This window comes from Amphiura filiformis, chromosome 11, assembly GCF_039555335.1.
Source record: "Amphiura filiformis chromosome 11, Afil_fr2py, whole genome shotgun sequence".
Classification (NCBI taxonomy): domain Eukaryota; kingdom Metazoa; phylum Echinodermata; class Ophiuroidea; order Amphilepidida; family Amphiuridae; genus Amphiura; species Amphiura filiformis.
This window is the reverse complement of record NC_092638.1, coordinates 45,015,953-45,032,000: the sequence shown is the minus strand read 5'-3', so window position 1 is coordinate 45,032,000 and position 16,048 is coordinate 45,015,953.

The following is a 16,048-nucleotide window of genomic DNA, read 5'->3' as shown; positions in this document are numbered from 1 at the left end:
TGTTTGAGGTCAAAGGTCATTAAGGGGTCACTTCCGGTATAAAACCAAATTCCTTCAAAAATTTGTATTAGCTAAGAAAAACATAGGAGAGTGACGGTATGTGCACACATGAATTATGTTTACCTAATGTATATGTGATATTTTTCTATTTGGGGTCAATGGTCATTAAGGGATCACTTCCGGTCCAAGACCAAAAAACATTCAAAATGTCCCTTCTGTCACAAATAACATGACAGAGTGATACTATGTGTACACATGCATTGGCTTAAGGCAATGCCTGTGGGGTTTTCGTAGATTTCGGGGTCAAAGGTCATTAAGGGGTCACAACACGGCTGTGTTCGTGGTCTTAGACCACAGCTAAGTCTAGTTCTTTCTTCTGTCGACCTTTACATTTGCTCTAGCACTGACATGCGTGCACCGATTTTGACCTAACTTGGTCACAATCATCAATGACCATGCCCCTACATGTCACATAAAATTCGTGGGGTCAAAGGTCAAGTAGGGGTCACAGGGGTCAAAAACGTGATTTTGACTCAAAATGCTACTTCTCCCACAAATTTCGTAGGACAGTAACGCCACTTGCACACATGAATTGTTATTACCCAATGTCTGTAAATCATACACAGATTTGAGGTCAAAGGTCATTAAGGGGTCACTTCCGGTAAAAAAACAAATTCCTTCAAAAATTTTATTAGCTAAGAAAAACATAGGAGAGTGACGGTATGTGTACATATGAATTATGCTAACCTAATGTATATGTGGTATTTTTTTGTTTGAGGTCAAAGGTCATTAAGGGGTCACTTCCGGTATAAAACGAAATACTTTCAAAATGCTACTTCTCCGACAAATTACATAGGACGGTGACGCAACTTGCACACATGCATTGCTATTACCCAGTGTTTTATGAATCATACACAGATTTGAGGTCAAAGGTCATTAAGGGGTCACTTCCGGTATAAAACCAAATTCCTTAAAATTTGTTTTATAAGCTTAGAAAAACATAGGAGAGTGGCGGTATGTGCACACATGAATTATATTTACCTTATGTATATGTGGTATTTTTTTTGTTTGAGATCAAAGGTCATTAAGGGGTCACTTCGGTATAAAACGAAATAGCTTTAAAATGCTACTTCTCCCACAAATTACGTAGGACGGTGACGCAACTTGCACACATACATTGTTATTACCCAGTGTCTATGAATCATACAAAGATTTGAGGTCGAAGGTCATTAAGGGGTCACTTCCGGTATAAAACCAAATTCCTTCAAAAAAATTTATTAGCAAAGAAAAACATCGGAGATTGACGGTATGTACACACATGAATTATGCTTACCTAATGTATATGTGGTATTTTTTTTTTATTTGGGGTCAAAAGGTCATTAAGGGGTCACTTCCGGTCCAAGACGAAAAACATTCAAAATATCCCTTATGTCACAAATAACATGGCAGAATGATACTATGTGCACATATGCATTGACATAAGGCAATGCCTGTGGGGTTTTCGTAGATTTGGTGTCAAAGGTCATTAAGGGGTTACAACACGGCTGTGTTCGTGGTCTTAGACCACAGCTAAGTCTAGTTCTTCTTTCTTCTGTCGACCATTTCATATGCTCTAGCACTGACATGCTTACACCGATTTTGACCTAACTTGGTCACAACTATCACTGACCATGCCCCTACATGTCACATGAAACTCGTGGGGTCAAAGGTCATGTAGAGGTCACAGAGGTCAAAAACGTGATTTCAACTCAAAATGCTACTTCTCCCACAAATTTCGCAGGACAGTAACGCTACTTGCACACATGCATTGTTATTATCCAGTGTCAATAATTCATACAGATTTGAGGTCAAAGGTCATTAAGGGGTCATTTCCGGTAAAAAAACAAATTCCTTCAAAATTTTTGTTAGCTAAGAAAAACATAGGAGAGTGACGGTATGTGCACATATGAATTATGTTAACCTAATGTATATGTGGTATTTTTTTGTTTGAGGTCAAAGGTCATTAAGGGGTCACTTCCGGTATAAAACGAAATTCCTTCAAAAAAATTTGTTAGCTAAGAAAAACATAGGAGAGTGACGGTATGTGCACATATAAATTATGTTAACCTAATGTATATGTGGTATTTATTTGTTTCAGTTCAAAGGTCATTAAAGGGTCACTTCCGGTATAAAACGAAATACCTTCAAAATGCTACTTCTCCCACAAATTACATAGGACGGTGACGCAACTTGCACATGCATTGCTATTACCCAGTGTCTATGAATCATACACAGATTTGAGGTCAAAGGTCATTAAGGGGTCACTTCCGGTATAAAACCAAATTCCTTCAAAAAATTTTATAAGCTAAGAAAAACATAGGAGAGTAACGGTATGTTCACACATGAATTATGTTTACCTTATGTATATGTGGTATTTTTTGTTTGAGGTCAAAGATCATTAAGGGGTCACTTCCGGTATAAAACCAAATTCCTTCAAAAATGTATTAGCTAAGAAAAACATAGGAGAGTGACGGTATGTGCACACATGAATTATGTTTACCTAATGTATATGTGATATTTTTATTTGGGGTCAAAGGTCATTAAGGGATCACTTCCGGTCCAAGACAAAAACATTCAAAATGCCCCTTCTGTCACAAATAACATGGCAGAGTGATACTATGTGCAGACATGCATTGACATAAGGCAATGCCTGTGGGGTTTTCGTAGATTTTTGGGGTCAAAGGTCATTAAGGGGTCACAATACGGCTGTGTTCGTGGTCTTAGACCACAGCTAAGTCTAGTTCTTCTTTACATTTGCTCTAGTAATGACATGCGTACACCGATTTTGACCTAACTTGGTCACAATCATCAATGACCATGCCCCTACATGTCACATGAAATTTTTGGGGTCAAAGGTCAAGTAGGGGTCATAGGGGTCAAAAACGTGATTTCAACTTAAAATGCTACTTCTCCCACAAATTTTGAAGGACAGTAACGCCACTTACACACATGCATTGTTATTACCCGGTGTCTATAACTCATACACAGATTTAAGGTCAAAGGTCATTAAGGGGTCACTTCCGGTAAAAAAACAAATTCCTTCAAAAAAATTTATTAGCTAAGAAAAACATAGGAGAGTGACGGTATGTTCACACATGAATTGTGTCTATCCAATGTATATGTAGTATTTTTTGTTTGGGGTCAAAGGTCATTAAGGGGTCACTTCCGGTATAAAACGAAATAGCTTCAAAAAATGTTATTGGCTAAGAAAAACATAGGAGAGTGACGGTATGTGCACACATGAATTATGTTTACCTAATGTATATGTGGTATTTTTTTGTTTGAGGTCAAAGGTCATTAAGGGGTCACTTTCGGTATAAAATCAAATTCCTTCAAAAAAATTTATTAGCTAAGAAAAACATAGGAGAGTGACGGTATGTGCACACATGAATTATGTTTACCTAATGTATATGTGATATTTTTTTTTATTTGAGGTCAAAGGTCTTTAAAGGATCACTTCCGGTCCAAGACAAAAAACATTCAAAATGTCTCTTCTGTCACAAATAACATGGCAGAGTGATACTATATGTGCACACATGCATTGACGTAAGGCAATGCCTGTGGGGTTTTCGTAGATTTTGGGGTCAAAGGTCATTAAGGGTCACAACACGGCTGTGTTCGTGGTCTTAGACCACAGCTAAGTCTAGTTCTTCTTTCTTCTTCTTCTGCCGACCATTACATTTGCTCTAGCATTTACATGCATGCATCGATTTTGACCTAACTTGGTCACTATCATCACTGACTATGCCCCTACATGTCATATGAAATTCGTGGGGTCAAAGGTCACGTAGGGGTCACAGGGGTCAAAAATGTGATTTCAACTCAAAATGCTACTTCTTCCACAAATTTCTCAGGACAGTAACGCCACTTGCACACATGCAATGTTATTACCCAGTGTCTATAAATCATACACAGATTTGAGGTCAAAGGTCATTAAGGGGTCACTTCCGGTATAAAACCAAATTCCTTCAAAACATTTTTATAAGCTAAGAAAAACATAGGAGAGTGACGGTATGTGCACACATGAATTATGTTTACCTTATGTATATGTGGTATTTTTTTGTTTGAGGTCAAAGGTCATTAAGGGGTCACTTCCGGTTTAAAACGAAATAGCTTCAAAATGCTACTTCTCCAACAAATAACGTAGCACGGTGATGCAACTTGGGCACATGCATTGCTATTACACAGTGTCTATGAATCATACACATATTTGAGGTCAAAGGTCATTAAGGGGTCACTTCCGGTATAAAACCATATTCCTTCAAAACAATTTATTAGCTAAGAAAAACGTAGGAGAGTGACGGTATGTGCACACATGAATTATGTTTACCTAAGGTATATGTGGTATTTTTTATTTGGGGTCAAAGGTCATTAAGGGATCACTTCCGGTCCAAGACAAAAAACATTCAAAATGTCCCTTCTGTCACAAATAACATGGCAGAGTGATACTATGTGCACACATGCATTGACATAAGGCAATGCCGGTGGGGTTTTCGTATATTTTGGGGTCAAAGGTCATTAAGGGGTTAAAACACGGCTGTGTTCGTGGTCTTAGACCACAGCTAAGTCTAGTTTCCTTTGTTTTTGTTTTTCTTTGATATTTTTACTCTGAAAGTACACCTTTTTTTTATGGGGGATGCTTTTTTGTTTTCCAGTGGCATAGCGACAGGGGACGTGGGAGGCATGTGCCCTGAGCGCCACCTTAGAGGCGCTGAATTCTGCGCCCTTCCAAGCGATGAAAGTCAAAATTTCAGCCCAAATAGTCATTTAAAAGATCAATTCAAGACCGAAATTCAACTTCATTATAACCAAAATTAATTAGTAGTAGTAATTGTGCAAATTGTTTCAAGAATTGGAGGGGGAGATTATGATTGTATCCTTGGCCCCGTGCGCCACAACCTCTAGCTACGCCAGTGTTTGTTTGGTGGATTTGGGCCCCCGCCCCATGATACAGGCTTGCCCCCCCCCCCGGGAAAAATCCCAGCTACGCCACTGATTCGCACACCGTACTTGAAGCGCATTCAAGGGCATTAAACCGACAAACCGTCGTTCTCAGGCACAGCCATATATTCAAATAACCTGCCACTTCAATTGGTTTGTTGCTCTAAGGTAAAGTAATAGAAATCTCAAACTAGTGTCCACGTTCTCTCTTAACTAAATTTGTAGAGAACTCTTCAAACACACTGCCTCTAGAGTATGACATTCCCACAAGCAAATCAGACATTTCAATCGCACATTGTCAATGATTAAGATCCAACATGTCCAATGTTAATGGAATATTAGCTCTGGAAAATGCGAATCTTACAAGACTGTACAGGGTGGTCAAAAGAGAACTTTACCCAATTTGAAAGCTTAATTTATTTCTCGGAGTTTAGAGCTGCTATTCCCAATATTGTTACATATTAATATGTATCTTTCTAAGAATATATGGTAAACAAATGAGAGAAAAATGAACTAAAATAAAGTTTGTCATAATTTTGCGCTTTGTTGGACTGACCTTTATACCCTATTCTTGCAAGTTCGTTTGTGGCAATTAGGAGCTTGTCAAAAACACATCCAGGAGGTTGATGTCATATCCGCAATTTCTGACAACTGTGTCAATTTGTTGTACATTTTGCAGAACAAACTCCAGGAAAAGGTTGAATAAGACTGGTGACAAATAGGCATCCTTCCTTGCCTTACCCTTACTCCAACTTTAAACCACTCGGATATTATCATTGCACACTTCGTCTGATGGTATAACATGACTTCGATGAGATCAACTGAATTGCTATCAACTCCAATACAATTGACCTGAGGCATTTCCAAAGAGGTTCGCACCAAAAGGTGTCAAAGGCTATTTTGAAATCGGAAAACTCCCGAATAAATACTGCATCTGAGGTTCCCCTGGCTCTTTTGAATCCACACTGGACCTCAAATTGTCTTTAATGGTGTCCTATATTCTACCATCCAAAAAGATGACCAGGGATCGAGAGGAATGTGACGGCTCTGCACTTTTATTAGGCCTATATAGCTTTATCCAATCACCTGTCTGCCTCATTGAACTTCACACTGCTTTTAGAGTTTCAGTAGAGGTTTATAATCCAGACCAGTACTTTATCTAGTAAGTCTCCTTCAACGGTGTTTCCTGTAATTGTAGGAGTGGTCCAAAGACACCTCCTAACTGTGCACTGCATTAAGTTGCAATTTTGAGATTATTGCATTCGTTACAGTTTAAAACAACGTTCCTCAAATTTAATTTAATACATTACTTGCAAAAAATATTGCAATTCACGTCCATGCACTCTCATAATTTCAAGTAGGCTTAATGAATTAATCTACTCTTTATTTATTGTGTAGTATGATCACCGCACTGATTGAGGGATGAACTGTATGATAAACATGATGTGCAAAAGGCTTTTACAGATACTGCTGAGCTTGGATTTTCCTATGATGGTTCAAGTTTCATAAAGTAGTGACTGTTTGTTCATGGACCCGTGCTCATATTTGGTTGGCTCACTTCAGCTATCAGCAATAGTAATTGTCGAACATTGACATTCAAAAACCAATTTTGTCACCTACTAGCAATGTAAGATGATATTGTCTTCTTATCCTTCTAAATTTTCTCACTTTAAACTTCCAGTATTTTTCTTCAAACCACTACTGTGTTGCTAATAAGTAATATTGAACGGCATTAGACGAATTGGGTAAACCGTAAAATACAAGTAAATAAACAATCCTTTTGCCTATGTTAAAATTATTGTGAATACTATAGTTCCGAAGACGTCAAAACGTCAAAGTACATTGGTTTAAGACAAGGTTTTGTAATCAAAATTAGGTTTAATTCTAACACAACAATAACGACAACAACACTAAAATGGGTTATGTTAATGAAACACCAAATATGCTAAAAAGGTAATCCAAGATCAAATACTTCGAAAAGGAAAAAAAATACTTCATGGGAATCAGAGTTTGAAATTGACATGCTAAAACCTTTTGTTGAGACTAAAAGGTTTGTAGAATTGTTACATTTCAGCGCTATCAATTTGTTGCTTTGGTAGCATATGATGCTTTTTGATGCATTAAAGTTAGCAACTATTTTAAACTGTTGCGATTTGGTAGTTCCCAGCTGCAGCATCTTGCGATTGGTAGTGAGCTTTGGCAAAAATTGCATCGATCATTTCATAGCGAGCGTGTAGAAGAATTCAAATATCACAGATATACTTTTGTAGGTCCTGTGGTTCTTGAGTTATGTTGTAAAGAGGGCTGAAACAACAACACTTTTGTAAAACGTACATAACTCATTAACAACAATAAATCAAGCAAGTTTTCAAAGTATACGATTTGTAGAATGAACTTTTGCAAAACATCAATTGATTTAGAGAATGAAAATCGATTTTTGTTTTGGTTGCTTCGACCAACAAAAGATCGCGTCGCCTTAAAGGAATGACTGTTCTTTCGAGAGATACTTTCCAAACACGCACACTTTGCTATCATTATTTTGTTGGAAGTTAGCAACAAATATACAAGCATCTTAGTATTGTTGTCAAAAATCCTCTTTTTTCTTTAGCTATATTGACTAAATTATCATGTTCTACAATCGTGGAAAGAAAGGTCGCCACAATTTGGCTGTCTTTTGATGTATCTCCACCCCCATTCAATTCTGAACAAAGCCATGTTGTCCATTGGTCCATGGGGGAAGATTGGTGTCTGTGCTTCACATTAAAGAACGAATGTTTTATCGCCCATCCAATTTTGATAGGACACGTTTCAATAGGACACATTTCAGTTGTTTAGTACAAGTGTGCCAACTATTATTTTCAGGATTGTTGCTTTAAATTATCCCCGGAAAATGCCTCTAGCTTTCACTATGAAAGAAAAGGTCTCGTACTCTCTTTACAATCAAATGCTTTCGTACTTCATTATAACAATGTTATTGTTCATATCCTGTTCAAACAAGCAGGCCTTGGTCAAATCATCCCATGTCATGCCTTTCATATTTCTTATCTTAACCTGATTCCTCTTGCCAATTTTAAGTTAAATGAGGCTTCTTAGGCATAATATGCTTGACCTGTTTTGCCGTGTAAGGGAGTTTCGGGAATTCGTAACGCTAAAAACTTTAACGGTCTACATAATTTCGGGAAAATTTTTTTTGCGATGCGAACAATAGGGTTGTCCGCAATAAAACATCGAAGCAAAGTATTCTGGCTAGAATACTTTGATCGATGAACAATGATGGCGCTATTTATCTAAAATCTTGTTTGCATCTTTAACACTTGTCAACTGGTATTAGAACATCAGCATGCAAACAGACTAACAAATGACAAGGGTATTTTCAAAAAACATTTTATCAAGAAATGTAAGGTATGACTCATATTATTTGGCTAATCTAAATTTAAAATATATGTAAATAGCGCCCTCAATTTGCACACAAATGTACAGTTTATAGAATTAAAATTACCACAAAGAGCAGGAAAAGATGAATGATTTGATATAGAAACAAAATATATGTTTAAAATTGCTACAAAATATTATGTGTATATACAGTTTATTAGTGTGATAGCTTTTGGTATTATTCAGGTCTAGAATTGGACGTTACTGTATAATAATGTTTTGTTAGAAAAAATAATAAATGATCACATCAAATTTTGGGATTTTAAACTATTGTATCTATCTCTGATAGAAGTGAAAATCTGAAAATCCAAATCCTAATCCCGTTGCGGACGTATTCACAGAAAGTCAACTTTTTGAGTCACTTGTGTTTCAGTTACAATTGCTCTGTAGATGGAAACTGTCAAACTGATACAGTTTTGGTTGTAAGAGGGACAAAGCTAAAGAAAAAAAATCAATAGTCTTTATCTTTTGGTCAAACTTTCTCACTGTTCTCCGTTGCGGACGTACATTTTTTTCGTTGCGGACATACAATTTGAAGAATTTGTACGTCCACAATGATGAAATGACATTGATTCTTAATACTGAACAGGGATGCAAAATCAAGACAACTCATGCTGAGAAAGGCAGCTATCAACTTTCAAAATATGCAAATTATTTGTTTGAAACCAAAAGAAGACTTTAAACAAGGTGGTTAAAGATGGCAGTTTTGGGAGTGAACGTCCGCAACAGAGGTCAATTTTCACATTTGTACAGGATAAAAATAAACTGAATGCTCTGATTTTCTTAAAATTGGCAGCAAATTGTTCATCTATTCGTGTGGATTCAGAAAAAGAATAGTTTGCACTATCTACAATGTCAAATTACTGAGATATGAGATAAAAATAGGTGTCAAATATTGACCAATATTTTGTTTGACATAATCACAGTTCTTTTTTTTTCTGAATGATAAATGAAACCGTACAAAAAAATTGTAAAAGATGTTTCATTCTCCAAGTGAAGTCAAAGTACATTTTGTAATCAAAGTTAAGCCGGACGTACAAAGATTAGTTTTAATACGAACAACAACAGCAAAATGTGATGCGATCAAGCAAAATCAGTCGGAACTCGGCAATATTGATTTTGAGATATAGCCAAACAAAGGAACTATTTCCTTTTGTTTCCTATTGTTTTGGAACCTCTTTAATTACTTATATCTTTGGAACTGGTTGTTCAATTTCAATGGGATTTTCTGCAAAATTCAGCTTTGTAAATGTTCTTTCATATCCTATAAGAACTGAAAAATAAATATTTCCGAGTTCCGACTGATTTTGCTTGATCGCATCACAAATACGTGAAGCGGTTAAATTATTTCCAATGAAAAGTATCCACGTTTCTTGAATATCCATAAATTGGCATAGTGCAAAATACAAGCTGGGAATATGATCCCCTTTCTGTTCTACACGTATTCATCAATCCAATAATGGAAGCTTTCAACCGCAAGTAACCGGCATTAATGCACAAATCGAGTATAGTGGAATATGCATTAAGTGATTGTTTCTGTTCAATAGGGCCTATTATGTTGGAATTATCCGGATAATGTCTCAGCGTAAAACAAACTATATATATTAAACATCAACAAGGGTGATATCTTACCCTTGCTGACATTATTGTCACGAAAACACCAGAGAGCCTTTCATCCTCAAAAAAAGATAATCCACGAGCGAGGAAAATAATGTAAAAGCTAGGTTAAAAGATGTGAAACTTGGCATTTGTTTACCTCCATAAAATCACACGATATTAACAACACTAGAAATGTTTCAGTCGGAACAAAAACCGGAATAATGCATGTAGTTCAGAGTTTAAGATTAAATATGCTGCATAGTGATTCGAGAAAACATAAGATTATATTTCAGCGCATATCGTTGTTTAGCTGTGATCGCACAGGATATTTACCCGGGATATTTATTGGTATAAAGGAATGTATAATTTGATAACATTTCTTATTATTTGCTCTTATCTTTTTTTTTTTTAAATAGTAACGGATTTTGTTAGAGTGAAGCAGTTATATTTTGTCATTTGACATAATTTGTGATAGTTTTTTTGTATGGCAGCTTCATTTCAAGCCATCTAAAGTGACCAAATGGTATTTTATAGTCATTTCAAGATTGTCTACTTATGTCTGCCTTGTAGATATATGTACAGATTTTCTCCATTTCCGCGGCACTGAATCCTGATTTCCTTTTTACTTCACCAACAACAGATCAAAAACGATATTGAAACAAAATTTGGTTGTAAAAGGTTGTAATCATGGAACTACTACAATACATGGATGCTATTAAGCTGAGATATGAGGATGGAGGTAAAACTTTTTGAATGACCCTCGTATATTGACTAAATTATTGTACATAGCTTTCCCCGTGGCTTTCATCAGGGGACCGACAAATATGATGTTTTGGTTTAACGAAGGTTTCAAAAATGTAAATTATTATTTGCACACAATATATTGTCATACCCAAGAGTATTTATTTAATTTGACATAAGTTCACATAAGATTCGATCTTCATCACCTTTGCTAAATAAATGTAATTTCATTTTTTCTTCAGTATGTCACTCTATATCATGTCAACAGTCACATTTTAAAAACTTTCTTGGGCAAATACACGCATACTCTCTTTTCCATAAGTACTTCATATTTACACTGTAACATAATTGTTATTATTCATATTCTGTTTAGACTTGAAATAAGCGTTCCTTTTAGACAGATGTTATATAAAAGCTTCCCATGTCATACCGTTCTTATTTCTTATCTTAACCTGATTCCTCCTGCCCATTACAAATCGAGTGGGTCGGTATAAGAAGCTTGACCTGTTTTACTATACCCATTTTGCATGGCGAGATGTTTATGTACCAGTCTTCACTTTTTTTCTTCACCTAAAATTACATATAACAAATTGTGGGTTGCTATTGCTTATTCAAACACAAATCGGACATCACCGTATGACTTTTTAGGCCACAATTGATTTGTCTTAGTGGTCACATTTCGGCAAATTCAAAATTCATTTTGCTTTAGTTGCATCAACTGCCTCAGGATCTTAGCATTTCCAACTTGAAAAAAAAAAAACCAGTTATCTTTGTTCGGGAGAGCGTGGCACAATAGTTAGGGTACTTGCCTTTAGTGCATGAGGTCCCTGGTTCAATTCCCGGCGGTGGCGATTTGCTGGGATATTGACTTGGAAAAAAAGTCTGAAATTAATTGGCAACTTCTGTAGATTAAATTTAGACTTCCGCTCTCCCCATGGTTCATTTAGAATTGGGTAAATGAATCATGAAAGTATACCGTCCTTTGGAGGGGACGTTAAGCCGTCGGTCCCGTGTGCAGAGAGCCATACCCAGCAAACACAAAACGTTTTCGACATCATTCGCAAAAAGTTATAAAAGGTGGTCAGAAAACGTTTAAATGTCGGGTTATATAAAGGGTACATTAATGGTATAAAACGTTTTTATAACATTAAATAACAATTGTTGGTAATTTACTGCACAGCAAACACAAATGTTTTACAGAAAACATTTAAATGTCGGGTTATATAAAGGGTATAAAAACGTTTTAATAACATTCCAAAAACATTTTTGAAAACTTGGTACAAATCATTCTAAACAGAATGTTATTTTGGGGTTGAAAGAATATTTTGCAAAAAATGTTTGCGCAAAATATTTACAATAACGTTTTTAAAATGTTTTCACGACCTTTATATAACCCGACATTTAAATGTTATTAAAACATTTTGTAACAAACATTTTAAGAAAATTTCTGTGTTTGCTGGGTGCAAATATTTTAACATAATGTTATTTAAGTGTTGACAACATATTTTGGCCAAAAATGTTTGCAAAAATAGTTTACAATGACATTTCGAAAACATTTAAAAAATATTGTTGTAGTGTGTTTTCATGCAAAACGTTTCAAACGATTTCATGACCTTTATATAACCCGACATTTTAATGTTATTAAAACATTTTTACCTGAACCAAAACCCAAAATATAACTTATTTAAAACGATTTAAAAACGTTTTTTTTGTTTGCTGGGTACCTGTACATGTATTTCGCAGCCAGTTTCGAAAAGAGTAGGGTGTTAACCCCTAACCCGTATCGGTGTTCAAATGGACCCCAATGGAAGTAAGCTTCAATAAAGGCTTTCGTAGGTTATCCAGGGTTGTCAGAACCCGAACAAATCAAACAAACAAATTCGGTGGGCTTAAATGTTGAGTTTCATTAACTATTTTCATATTAACCTCTTTATTACGTAACAAGGCAAGTAATATCAACAGAAGGGTGTTTTTAAGCGATCATTTTTATGAGTGTATAATAACTGGCTCGACAATCTTCATCGCGTAATTACATACCACTGTGACCCAAAACACCCCTTATAAACCATTATAGGCGCTTGCATTTAATAACCATCACTTGTTAAATTTACGCATTTTAGTGCATACAAAAAGCCAATTTAGAAAAGTGCAACTTTTGTTATTTTTTTGGGACCGTTTATTACCGTTCATATTATTTTGTGTAATTTTTACTAATTATCACTTTGACCGCACAAATTAATAACATCAAAATAGATCAGCATACAAGGGCTGCTATGCCCCAACAAAAGAGACCAATTAAGGATTTTAGTAAAATAACGGTATCATGTAGACAACCTTATTACATACCAGAGATGATCATCATGGAAATTAACAAATAGGCAGGACACGAGACCGTTCGTACGTTACAGTTACAGTACATTCCAAGAAATTAAATTAAAGAAATCCCACTCATATCTAAAATATCAACATGATCAACATGGAAAACAACATGGAAAGCAACAAATAGGCGGGACTCAACTTCAAGACCGTTCGTACGTTACAGTTTAAAGCAACATTTCAAGAAATTAAATTAACACCGTACTTGACAAAAGGATCCCCACTCATATCTAAAATAACTATCGCACGTATACATGTACAATACACTCTTTGGTAGTATATAGCCTAATTCACTGCAGTGATTACATGAGAGATGCAATATTACTTGGCATGATAAGCATGTTAAGTGCAGAAGGCTTTTACTGATTATTTGTAAGACTGCTAAATTGAGGATTTCCCTATGGGAGTTTCTTCACCTATAAAGCACTGACTGTTTACTCGTGGATCATGGGCGCTTGGAATTGGTTGGCTTACTTCAGCTATCAGCAAATAGTAATTGCCGAAAACTGGCATTCAGAAACTAATTATTTACCACCTCCTAGCGATGTAAGATGATACTTCTATTTAGCCTTTCAAGAGGAAACCAGAGTTTAGCTCCTTCCTTAAATTTCACAAGCCAAGCGTGCGTGTCTTATCACCGAATGATATTCTTTGTTGCCTATGGAAGCTTGAGGGAACAATTATTATGCAATAACGCTTCTATCGTCCCTGTTTCAAAAACAAGATATCATCAATTTGCAGAAAAGAATTACCACATAACACAAATCTTGCTTGGTTAGCTTGAATTTCAAAACAACGTTTTCTGTTTCACATAATAATTATTCAAAGGAAGATGAAGAGATGTTTGTAATGTTCTTTACCCTATACATGCGCTAATGCATATGTCGGAAAGTGAGGACCACACTACTCAGAGTTTAATTCTAACGATTAAGCTACCGACGTTAAGAGGCTACGGTACCACACCTTATATCCTAGGTTAATCTTCAGGCTGTCTGTTGATCTGGTTGCAATGATACTATTGGTCATATATTGACCTGATAACAACATGGACAAGATGGTGTTGTCAGTGGTCGTTGATTTTGAGTCAAACTTCTTAGGAATGCTTTTGATTACAGAATTAAATGATTCCTATTCAAATCAGACTCCAAGCTCGAACATTAAAACACACAGACAAACAAACAGAGAAACAAAATTGTCATTAGGCTGCAATATTCTTAAGCAAATCAGTCCTGGTTAACCAACGTTTAAACGAAAGATCTGGGCGTTTTACCCTCACGAGAAAAATCTTGCACAATGGGCGAAAATGAAACCCATGTTATTTCAAGCCTTGGAATCTCTTTTATCCATAGAACCCATACCTGTGTGGTTGTGTATCAGGTTTATTGGTATCAATATTTGAGTCCAAGCACAACTAGCTAAATCATGCTACTCTCCGACCCCTTCAACATATTAGATAAATGACTCGATAAATGGAAGCTCCCAACCGCAAGTAACCGGCATTGACTATAGTGGAATATCCATTTAGTAATTGTTCTGGTCAATAGGGTCCATTATATTGAATTAACATGGGTAATGTCTCAGGCGTATGACAAACTACATTAAACATCAACACGGGTGATAGCTTACCCTTTCCGATATATTGTCAGTGAAACACTAGAGAGCATTTCATCCTCAACAAAGTAATCACTGATAAATTACTTTTACGAAGAAAACCCTAAAAGCGCGGTTAAAACATAGTTCACCATGCGCTACTAACCACACTAGGGATGTTTTAGTCGGAACAAAAAAAATAGAATACTGCTTGGAAATCGGAGTTTGAGATTAAAGATGCTGAATAGTGAGTCGAGAAAACTTGTAGAATGGTTAGATCTCAGCGCGTAATTATCAATTTTACCTGTGGTAGCTTAGGAAGCTTGCTATTTGATACTATATTAAGGAATGAATAATATTCATTTGAGCGATATGTTAATATGTTTAAAATCTCAGACTTTGCTGTCATTGATATAAAATTGGATATTAGTGGTTATTACTAGATTTGAAGATTTACCGGGAGCGCTTTTACACTACCAACTGTGTCCTCAGCAGGATGTTAATGTTTTGATGATTTATGGCATAACAACCTCGGATGACGTCACACTTTTAGATGACGTCAAATGTGTTTTCCTTGGCCTCTGGTGGTCTAGGAGGAACTTACTTTACTTACGTGGAAGGTTAACCGGTAAGCGATCAAATTTTAGTAGTGTTTGATGTCAAGCAATTCTTCTTGTAATTACTATCATTATTATGTTACATATTCGCAATAATGTTTTCAAATATTTAGCGTAATATTTTCGTCAAACGTTCGTTTTTCATTTTAAGATATATTGACTGGGCATATTCAGTGATTTTCTTATCCGCATGATCGTAAAAATCATCAAATTTCAGATTTGAGTTCCATTTCTAGATGTGCTAGGTATCATAGATGTGCTGGCATAGCCTGCTAGTGGTTAATCCGAAAGCCAGTGTGACCGTACACCACGAATGAGCCATAAAGTCGGCCCGGTCAATTTTGTTTAAGTTCATGTTTAGAAAATATATAGCATACGCTTTAAAATGGTATATCATTTGATTTCAAACGATATCCAGAAGCGGGGTTATGGTTTGTTGAACTTTGCTCCTTCAAAAAATTGGTACCTTTTTGGTTCTACATGTGTCTCTTTTTCCACATTGCTGGTAATAAATATCAAACAGTCATAATTGGCGGTCATTTCAAATCCCAAGTCAACGAGATTCAGGAATGTCCTCTCATTTTTAATTGTTGGTTATACATACCTAGACAAAATACCCACCACTTGAACAGGATTTAGTCAAAGACTAGAGCTATTTAAAAATTCTATAGACATAGGTTAGGTAGAAGCTTATTATCCTCTTCAAAAATATG